Source organism: Dermacentor andersoni, chromosome 2 (genome assembly GCF_023375885.2).
Source record: "Dermacentor andersoni chromosome 2, qqDerAnde1_hic_scaffold, whole genome shotgun sequence".
Lineage (NCBI taxonomy): Eukaryota > Metazoa > Arthropoda > Arachnida > Ixodida > Ixodidae > Dermacentor > Dermacentor andersoni.
This window is the reverse complement of record NC_092815.1, coordinates 108,565,324-108,576,757: the sequence shown is the minus strand read 5'-3', so window position 1 is coordinate 108,576,757 and position 11,434 is coordinate 108,565,324.

Here is an 11,434-nt window from a genome sequence, read left to right as displayed (position 1 = left end):
GAAAAGCTAACACAAGTGTTCCTATTTTTGAAGCCGGAGCCACATATTTGTCGGATCTGAATTCAATCCATGCCATTGAGCGCAGGCGAAATGGCGGCCTCTGTTGAACTCGAACGGCTGATCCCCGAGCGTGCAGGCTAGTCCGTAATAAGGCGCAACTAATTGCGACCCACAGCGGTGTACTCTTATCTACGAAGACTTTCAGACGCTTCTTCCGGGAGCCGTGAGATACAAGAGTGAGGTGAGTAAGTATTGCTCGGGTAGGGCTTGCATTGACTTGATTTCGCTGCCTGTGTTGTATGATGTCTTAGCCTTTCTTTTAGGAAGGGCCAACACGATTTATTCATAAGACCCGAGGACAAAATTTGGACCATAGTGGATCGAGAACTGTCAAAGCAATGAGCACCAGCAAGAGCAACATAACAGTCAAAAAGAATCGCTACAAGAAAAAGTGAGGTGTACTTACGAACATGCTGCTTAGAGCGTAGTAACCCTTCCGGCAGATACATGCAGCCTTGCGCTCACCCTTAGATGCGAGAATGGCTATGAGGCTGCCGTCTACGCATCCGACGATGCCGGGAATAGCACCGCGCCGAAGGAAACCCTCCTTCACGGCTACCTTTTCCTCGGCCGTCTACGGAAAACGGACACACTTGTTGCGGACCCCTACGTTTACGACAGCCTCTGCCACGCGTCGCACGCACTCGCTCACGGTCGACTGCGACACACGGATCGTCTCCTGGCTCCCTACGGACGCTTGGAAGCTCCCGATGGCGAAGAAGCGCAGCGCAGTTCTTCGCAGTTCCCGGCAGTTCCTCGCACAACAACCGCACCGTTTCCTACGCGAGTCGAAAATGCCATCAAAAACGGCCATCCGGCATGTCAAACGCATTGTCTGGCTCTCCATGTCCACGTCGATGACGGCGAAGAGCCACCGCCAAACAGAAGGGCGGCCATTTTTTATTCCTTTTGAAATGACCCTGCCTGTGGCCGTGCCAAACATTTATGCCTTATGCTCCGCATAATGAATGCGTTAAAGTCATTTTGACGTTTCAGGTTTCTTGCAGGTTCCTGGCGTCGCGTGATTGACATACCAAATGGGCGTGGCCCTGTCATTTTCGACCAAATGCACCGGAGTGATGGTGTCAAAAAGCACAAAAAAGTAATAGAATTCCTACAAAATCGCACCCCTGTACGTATTTATGCTAGGGGAACAAACCGGCCCTGATGAGAGCTTTTAAGTAGTATTTATGACCTCACGCGACACCAACCGAGCTTGCTGCATACCAAATTCCTCCTTGGCGTCATATTCAGCTAGTTCTGCGTGCGTCTGATACCAACCACGTGGGCAGTCCGCAGTGCGAACGTTTACATGGTGCCTGAAGTTCCCTAGCGTACATAGTATTTACTCAATTCTAACGAGCACATACTGTCGATTATGACGAACACATTACTATCTTCATTATAACTCGTCGTAAGTTTTTTTTTCTGCCCTTCCCCTTACTTTGAGCATAGTAGCAGTCTAGGCTAACGGATTTTTACCGTAGGCTGACCTCTTTCTTTTTTCCTCAAACAAATTATTTGATCCTTTCGTCTAACGAGCATATTCTTACCAGAAAAAATACTAAAAATTAATATGCATGGTAAATAGGACTACGCATCCAAAACTGCAATATTGACAAGCTCTCGCCCAATCGATGTAGAAATTTTCTGTAATATAATTGACATGTCGCTGCGGGTATGGTCTTCCGACCACAGTCAAGTTCTGCCGCGTTGTCGAAAGCGGCATCTAGTCATCTCTTATTAGCTCAAACGCAGCCGTGTCTTCTGCGATTGGTTCGAGACGTCAACCTGGTGGAATTGGAAAGCGTATAGGGATTTGACAGCGTCCAGAAAAGGAGCTGCAGTCGTATGAGCTGTGGTATATATTTCTGCCTGCTCCTTGGGTTGCTATTGTCTGCGAGACATTTAAGAACTGCGGTATCTGAAATGCCATAGACAGCACCGTAAGTGAAAGGCTCTACACAGAGAGAGAAAGGGAGAGAGAGAGAAACTGAAGGAACGCTTGTGGGGTCAACCAGATGCACGTCCAGTTTGCTACCCGACACCGGGGAAGGGAGGCTAGGGGATGAAAACAAATCGCTATTAGCCTCCGTCTCTCTTGCGATAAAGAAAACGCGAAGCGAAATATTGAGGGCATTACGCAATTATTATTTCTTATACTATGAAAATTGGGGGGTGCGTCTCGATCGAAGGCATTACGTATTGATGCGAAAGCGTCAAATGGCCCTTTGAGCGAAAAAGCCGGCATCTGTAGTTTGTAGCAGTGAAACGGCATGTAAGTTCTCATTGGCTGCGACGCTACGTCACGAACTCGCCTCGACGGAGCAGAGTGGGCGAAACGCAAAGGCAAAACCTGCTTGGCGCAAGCGCGCCAGGTGTTGCGTGAGGGGAGAGGGCATGGCCGCAACGCCACGTCACTCTCGATCTTGAAAGCCTAGGTCGTATTGGTTATCCGCGCGTTCCTTGTCCTCGAAAACTTTCGCCTGCGTTCTAACTGCGCCTCGGTAAGGCCAAATCAAAACGCGCCAGGCGTCTCAACGTGGTCGCTTACCCACGAGGAGTTCGTGAATTGAAGGACCGCTCAGTGTCGTTCAATTGGGCATTAGTTATTTCATTAACTTCTAAGAAGTGCTATGTGTCCTGGGATTTTTCATTACTGTTTGTGAAAATCGTGCGTGCGTTACGACCTAAAACCGTTAGAGTTGAGTAAAGACGGCACTTTGCTACTGCCCTTCCTATAGCCCTTACAAGTGGGGACCAGACACGTCTTTCCGAAGTGGTTAGGAAAGACAAGCCCGAGCGGAATATCTTGACCTGTCGTCTTACTTTACAAAAGGGAAGGCTATAAAGTCCGTGCTGGGTTTCTCCCACGGCACTGCACTGAACTATACTGCACTAGGGACTTTGAGAAAAAGACGGTGCTGTGTTACTGCGGGCAGCGTTCACTCATCACAACCTCATCAACCATCACCCATAACAATTCTCTTTTGGCCTCCTCTTTATCCCTGCTGCAGAATGCCCACCTACCATACCATACTAACTGCGCTATGTGTGTATTGTGTCGACTAAGTGTTCTTAGAGAAAGGATGGTGATACCACATTTGGGCTCAGGCACGTCCGTCGCGCTGATCGCTTGCGCCGGAAAATCATTCTCTCTACTTGCCTTCTCTATGGCGCTCCAAAACATGAGCTGACGCCATCTTAGTTGAAAGCTATAGTGCAGGGATGTCTGTAACAGGCAGGCCCACCGCGTTATTCAGAGAACAAATTTATTTAGATGGCGCAGTAACTTAACCTAAGCCGCCAAAGTTGTTTCTACGGAGAGAAACAACAATATTGTTCTGTGATACTGCTGGTTATAAAGCGAGGCTTTCTTTGCCTACAGACCCGTAGTTTCGTGCACGTAAGTAACGTTTCTCGTCTAATATGAAACTTGGCCCACTTGGTTTATATGTATAGCTTGGTATGTCCCAATGGGGATAAGTGCCGCTAGGCATGTGTCACGCTCAGTACGAGTTACAACGCGCGGCTTCTTTGTCACGCGCTTTCCCATTGTTGCTCATAATGAGCGCGAGAGTACGCCTCTGTGATTGCACCGCTCATGAACACTGTTCTCCCGACAAGCGTCGTACATCGCCTTTGTCATCGTCACACAGAGAGCTGTTCAAGGTCTCGGAACGAGACCTTGAACATTTTAAGTGTAGCTGGGGATACGTAACTGAACCTTCGGTAAAGAAGTGCAAAAGATGGCTGAAGGGTTGACGGTGTTAAGATAGGGAACACGCAGGTTAACCTTACTTTTTCGGGCAATAAAATACTGCATATATATACATAAAAATAAAAGATCCAGTGGTTTGTTAACACTAATCGCGGCTCTCAAGAGCTGAGAATATGTGCAACACAAAAGCAAAATTAATGTGGTTAGTGGCCACAGCTAGAGCCCCGTTTCAAACATGATGCCCATAAAATCCATCTGCCTATGAGCGCATCCAATCAAGCCCTATATACCGTAACATTGTTGTTTCCATTAACCGCAACTGCCTTGATGAAGGCGTGCACTTGAGAATTCAATCATCTATGTCCACACACGGTAGGTCCGTCACAAAGCCCGCTCGCGGCGTAAGCCGCGCCGCTGCTGAAAGTTGCGCACGTCTTCGCGAATACCTCTTTTGACTATAGTGAAACTATCCTGCTCCTTATACCCCTGCCACACAGCACGCGTCATGTAACGTACGCGGCCATAGTGAATGACATACACAGCTAATGGCATTCGCCCATTGAGTGAATTTTCCGAACTCATACAAGTTCGACTTGTGTAATCTCGACGACAGGGGCTTGGCAAAAAAATGACAAACTCGATAAGTTAAAATGAAATGTAATCAGAGTAGACATTGTCATAATTGATGTTATGAACCTTTTTAATAATTTTATGACGCACAGCACGATAGTTGAAGTAGTTTGTGCAAGTATATTCTTGTTCCCAGTCTCGAATGGACGCTAGCACCTCTTGTCGGCCATGTTTACAAACTCTCGTCTGCTTTTTTTTTTTTTAATTCCGGCATATTGTTTTCAAAGTGGTGCCGCGCTAAAGCCTATCCACCAACCACGGAAGCCAACTCTACAGTTCCGTTAGTGGAGAATGAGAAGCGGAAAGCGCACTGGACCAACGAAGAGACGCGCACGCTGCTGAAAGTGTGGAAAAATCACCTCAGCTGTTTGAGCAGGGCGATGCGCAACTTGAAAGTATACATGTCGATTTCCGAGTGCTTGCGTGGGCAAGGTGCCTATAAACATTGCCATCAATTCCTAATGCCATTCTGTAAACTCGTGTAGACAGGGAACGCAAAACCGCAATGTTATTCGGCATGAATGTCTTTTACTTTGAATGACATCACACGTGCCGTGTGACAGAGGTATTGGTGTCGCGACAGTTTTTCGTTCATCGGTGTTCAGTGTTAGAATTCCGTCAACATGCCACGTGATGCGATGGCAGTTCAGTGAGGTACGGAAGACGAGCAGCGGTTGCACCAAAATATATCTGTATTAGGTCGTGCTCTGAAAACACCAATTTATCACTGTCAGCCAACGTTCTTTAATCATTGGCTTCTTATACCTTTTTTTAATAGATTCTTACCATTACCTTTGCGCTGTTGCCAATCTACTTGAGAAACAAATCTCTGCCAATACCCCCCCCCCTCTCTCTTATCTTTAACCCAGCCGCTGTTCGTTCCTTCGAGGAAAAAGAAAAGTAAAATAGAACTTGGGGTGCTATGCAGGATGCGCCGAGTTTCTCGTTCACCCGAGTTTTACCCGAGTTTGCTTGGCGGCAGTCAGTGAACGGAGATAGCGTGAAACGCGCAAAGGCTGCAGGCAAAAAAATATGTAGACAAAAAGCCGCGTATGACAACATGAGCGCACCCTGCGCGGCACGCTGTTTCCACGTTTCAAGCGCAGACGGCTGCACAACGAAACGCGCCAGCGCCGCGTATTGTTATCAACGGATTATCGCAACTTAGCAATACCGTGACTGTCCCGCTGTCTGTCTGCAGACTTGCCGTGAGCCGCTTGCCACGCCTTTCCCGGGCGGGTCAAGGGCGTGCCTCCTCTTTCGGCAACTATCTTTATATCCTCGATCGAATACGAACAGGGTACATGCAGCGCATTCTTGCACCTACGCTTTCGCTCACACGAATACGTTAAAATACAACAAATAAAATAAGGAACATTTTTATTTCTTTAAGTGTCTGTTTTTCGTTGTAAATGCTAGAAATTTCGGATGACAAACGGAGATCGAGCAAATTATTAAATTTTGCACTCCTTGCCGCGAGTGGCGACAGTGAGGCGAAAGCTTAGAAGCGGATACATTGAAGCGGGTCGCACGCACGAGGCAGTTCATGCGGTGAGAAGTCGCCTAGGGGCGCTACAGTGCTATTCTCAATAAAGTCAGTCATTCAATAAGGTCAGTCACTCTTTCTCTATTAGTGAAATAGAAACGCAGCGCCGCGGTACGACTCTTCATCGCAGGCGCTTTAAGGGTCCCGCTTTAGCAACTAAAAACTATGCACTAGTCACCGTAACGGGAGGAACGGCTGTCGGTGCAAAATGGCGGTCCGTCGGCTCCGTAGTGACTCAGTTCAGGGATAGTGTACTGTTTATCTTTGTGCGCGAAGCCTCTGCGATGCTTCGCGAAGAATTGCGTGCTTCCCCGCGACACAATTCATCGCTTATCATCGCTTGCCCAGTGAAAGTGCCTCTGAGCGCATGTACGCAGTATTTGAGTGTTTTGTGCACTCCAAGGTGTTTGCGGATTACCTCTGCTGGAGCCAGCAGCGATCACAGATGGATATCGTAACGACACCGCAGCAATCGCATTTTGGCAGGTGAGGGCTCTTGTGTGCAGTTATGAAATGAGTCTTCGAACGGAGGAATGTGTTGGACCTGTCGAGTGCGCAGTGCTTGTGATGAAGAAATGCCATTGCACTGGGTCTAGAAAAGCGAGCGATTCTCGGACGCTGATCGTGTTTACGACGCTGTGGCTCCGATACATCACCGATGACAGAGCAGCCATCTCAAACGACTGCTGCGATACGCACTCCTGAGCATCGTCGTCACCCTCGGCGCATCGACGCCTTGCAAGCAGCTACAGTGACGTGCCGATAATTATTTACTGTGCGCTACGTCGCCACAATGCAGGCAATGAAACCGTTCTGTGGGGCCCGAGAAGCCAGCGACAGTCAACGCTTTGTTTTTGATAGTAGTGCGCAGTATACATCACCGATGACAGTGTGTTGTGCGTGTTTCATGTCGGTGGTGAATATTGTTGATGCTTCTCGGCTCGGCACCGCGTCGCTGTTGCCGAAAGACAAGTTGGGCGTGGCCCAACCGTGGTGGGTGCGCGCACAAGAGTTACATGCCTCGCGCTGGGCGTGACCTCTGGCTTTGATTGACAGGCGAACTCGTGCTAAACTCGTACATCGCGTAACCCCCTCCGAGTTCAACTCGGGAACATGGCGGCTGCAGCAGCAGCCTGTGTTATTGCAGCCAGCGGCAGCAAGCGTCAGTATGACCGTCTGGACCCGTTCGCGTACATGACCGCCTTGGAGTTTCAGCGTCATTTTGGCCTGTCGAAGACATCAGTGCGCTGGCTGTGTGACGAGCTAGGCGAAGACTCTCGTCTGTGGAGACAGCGTGGCGGGCTTCATTTGCTCACCGTTGAAGAGGAAGTCCTCTGCGCCCTTCGTTTCTACGGGACTGGGAGTTTTTAGGGAAGCGTCGGCGCCGAGCGTTACATTGAACGTCATCAAACTACTGTGAGCCGCAGTGTCAGAGATGTCTGATGCGCTTATTGATGCGGCAGTGCGGAAGCGGTGGCTGGCTTTCCCGAAGACTGCGGCTGAGCGGGCATTTATAAAAAAACGCTTCTTACTTCGCGGAAACATTACGAACGTAGTCGGGTGTGTCGACGCAACGTACGTAGGAATTAAGGTGCCTTCAATGTCAGCGTTACTGTGATTAGAAATTGAAGCAATGTCTAGACGCACCATATTGCCAAATTTGTCACTTCTCTGTAGCCGACTTAAATTTTGTGTTTCCGACGTCACACATGCGGCAGCCTATAATACTGACTTTTTCACTGGTTGCTGACTTTTTACCGATTGTTCTACTTGTCTTTCAGGGTGCCTTCCAAATGGCTCACTTTTTGGGGGAAAGAGGTTAATGAAGTATAAATAGATAAATGGATATCACAAATTGTGTGAAGTACCCTGTGAATGCTAATATCATAAAGAACTTGTTTTTTTTATGAGATTACTTAGTACTTAGTACAACTTACTTAGTATGCATAATGCTGAATTTTCGTCATGCGTCATCTATCGGCCACACTATTGCACAATTTGTTGCAGTGCGAGATGCGGATGTCGCACCAAGCCGGTTGTGCCTATGCATTTATGGCAAAATGAAAATGCATTGAGAATCTTAGTGTGCTGGCTTGCGTGAAGAAAATACTTCAGAGTGTTTGCTGTTTTCACTGTTGGTGCACGTACCAGTGGTTCAGTGTATTTCTCTTGGGGGGGGGGGGCGCAGCGTTATTCTGTATGGACAAATCGTATATTTTCGTCTCATAATAGGGCTCTAATTCTTCAGCAGTAGAACATTGCAGATCCAATGCCCTGCAGAAATCGGTGTGCGTGAAGATGTCGTGAACCACCAAGGCAAAATTACATATCGGGAGAAATGTGGTGCAGATGCCAATGAAAAGTGGGTCTTTAACCCGCCATGATAAAAATAAAGATTGCAGAGCGAGTAGACCTTTTGTACAGCTTTAGAGCAATGATTACACAAACTGTGACATGCTCAAACGTGTAAAAGCTTGCCGCAGTGCCAAAGTAGGATGAGCGATATGCAGCATATTTTGGCATTGAACATGTCTTGTAAATGCTATTTTTATTGTAAGCCGCAAGCCTCGCTGTCATGCCTTTCCCTCCGGCACTCCCTTTACTGAAACGCAGCACTGTCTTTCTATTGGTGTCATGATGATGATGGTAACGGCAGCAGTAAGGCTGGTTAATGCTTGCCCCTTCGATTCCTGCGAGTTTGGTGGTACAGAATATGGCACGTGCATACACCTGTGCAGCAAAATTTTATGCTTGCAGTGATTTGTTGGAGAGCTAATTCGTGTTGGGACATTCAAAGATGTGCGTCATTGTGGCTTAATAACTAGATCATTGGTGAGGTTGAAGACTCGTTGTATCGGTATAGAAGCTTGAAGCTGAATTGCACCACAATTCGACGGGACACAAAGAAGAGAATTACACACAGCAGAACGCTCTGCTTTGTGTGTTACTCTTCTTTGTGTGCCGTCGAATTGTTGCGCGGTCCAGCTTCAAGTAGAGCATTGGGCCTCTTTTGTGCAGGACTGAGGAAGAGAAATACACACAGCAGAACGCACTGCTGTGTGTGTTACTCTTCTTTGTGTGCCGTCGAATTGTTGTGCGATCCAACTTCAAATAGAGCATTGGGCCTCTTTGGCGCACGACCGAGGAAGTGTGAGCTATTCGACACCATGCCAGTGCCTTGCCACACAATTATGGAAGTCTGAAGGTTTGCAAACAAAGCTTTGCTTTCAAATCCACCTGCTCATGTAATACAAGCACTGATTGAAAGAACCATCATACAGAAATAATGGTGAAATGAATGGCCTTTGAAAATTTGTATGTTGACACTAATGACATAATAGGTGCCACAGCAAACTCGACATTTGTACTGGACAGAGCACTTTGTTTCCTATGTGAAGCACAAGCTTTGATTACATGCTGTGCAGATAACCAAGCTCAGTTTGTTTTAACGGGGTACACAACATTCACTGTAATCTGTTTTTGATTCTAAAGTGCCAAACATCACCTCTTTTTCAAGGATGTCATGGGAATATTTGGTGAGAACTGTTTACAGCCCCTCATATTGGAAGTGTGGCCAGCCAGCTTTGCTTGGGTGCCTTTATAGATTTCTGTTCCTGATCATTGTGTGCTATCAAGTTGCTAAAGTCTATGCAACCAGTGCAAGGCATTACGTGATTCTATAGTTGGATACAACTTTAGGAGGCCGCAGAATCTGCACTTCAATGGCAGGTGAACACAAGCCTGCACCAATGGGCACACACTCTACACTGACGTCGTGCCGCTGGACGCACTAATACCCGCTCATTGGAGAGGGTTTGTTCTGGGGGCTCGACTGGAAAGCAGTGAGTGCACTGATCCTACTGTTGCAGAGCAGCCCTCTGGACCTTGCCACACTCTCAAGAGCATGTGCCTGGCGCTCGCCTACTGCCACCAGGCGGTTGAGTGCCTCCAGCAGCAGAATGTGTTGCTGCAAAAAAAGTGGATTGTTGGAATGAATCAACCGCATACAAACCATTATTTACAGATAAAAATGCTCATTGCACTATTGGTACTAACTGCATTGACTGTGGAAGCCTTTAGTGTATGCATAATAAAACAATTTGTCGGGACAACATTGCTTTATTTTTCATAACGGGTTGTATTTTTCGGAGCCAATTGTAATGTTTATTAGTGTGCCAACAGCTGACGTGTCCTCGAACCTTCACGAGTTTCTACTGTCAGCACCACAAACCTATTTTTCTTCACTGCAAAATCAATGGCGCTCCCTACAATCCCGTCTTATGCGAGCTGATTGCATCCTATGCCTACAAACATCATATTTTTGTCCCATTACGCAATTTTCTACCATCCTCGGCTGCACTTCTCTCTCCTTGACATCCATTCTGTCACGCTTATGTAATCACCTGTTATAAATTGGCAACAAGTGATTGAAGATGTGCATGGCCTGCCCACCGATTCCATTTTTTTTTTCTTAATCTCAACTAGCATATCAGTTGCTACGGTTTACTACGCCACTGTCTTCCTGCCTTAATGCTATCTCCAACAATTTTTGTTACTTCGCTTTCTGCACAGTCCTCGACTTCTCAAGTTTCTTTGTTAACCTCCAGGTTTATGTCCCATATTGCATAACCGGTAGAATGCAACGATTCTAAACATTCTTCAAGGATATCGGTAACGTGGCGATCACGATTCGGTAATGCCTCCCATGTGCTGTTCAACCCATCAAATTTTTGTATTAGTTTCCTGCTTTATATCAGTACCTGCTATTGATATTTCACCTGGATAAAGATACTCTTCCATAGATTCTGCGGGCTGAATGTCACTGATGAACTTCTGTTTTATGACTAAGTTAGTGAAGGTTACCTTTATCTTTTCCATATTTTCGCGGGCCCACGTACATGTAAAAGCACGAACACTCATTGGCTCTCAATGCCTTTTTCAAACTGCAGGACATTCAGTTCGTTACTACGAAAGCGACTTAATCCGTGCACTATTATTATGCTAAATATGAAACAGTAGAAATATACTTATCTGCAGTTTGTCGATGCCTCCGTCACTGTGTTGGTTGCGAGATCCATCGTCGGCACCACCTCCTTATCGCATCGTAGCTATATCGGCTGTCTTCCTTTTGCACACACTATGCAATATTCGTGACGCTCGCAGTCACGCAGAGTGGAGGAACTCAGCGCACTCACAGAAGCAGCACCGGATAAGTTGTTTGTTCAGGATTGTGCCGTGAACAGTAAGTACGCGTTGCGATCTGTAAAATCGCCTAAGCTATTCGCAGTCTTTCGGGGCGCACGGAAAGATTGCTCACGGAGGAACAGAACTATCCAAGAAATAGTGGTCATCGTCGAGCCTGATCACTACGTCGCGCACAGCAAGCTCGTTGTACGAGTTTGTTTACACTGGGCCTCTTCGATGTTTAGCCGCCATGCTCGCCCGATGAATGTATGTGATGACGCCACCACAGCGTT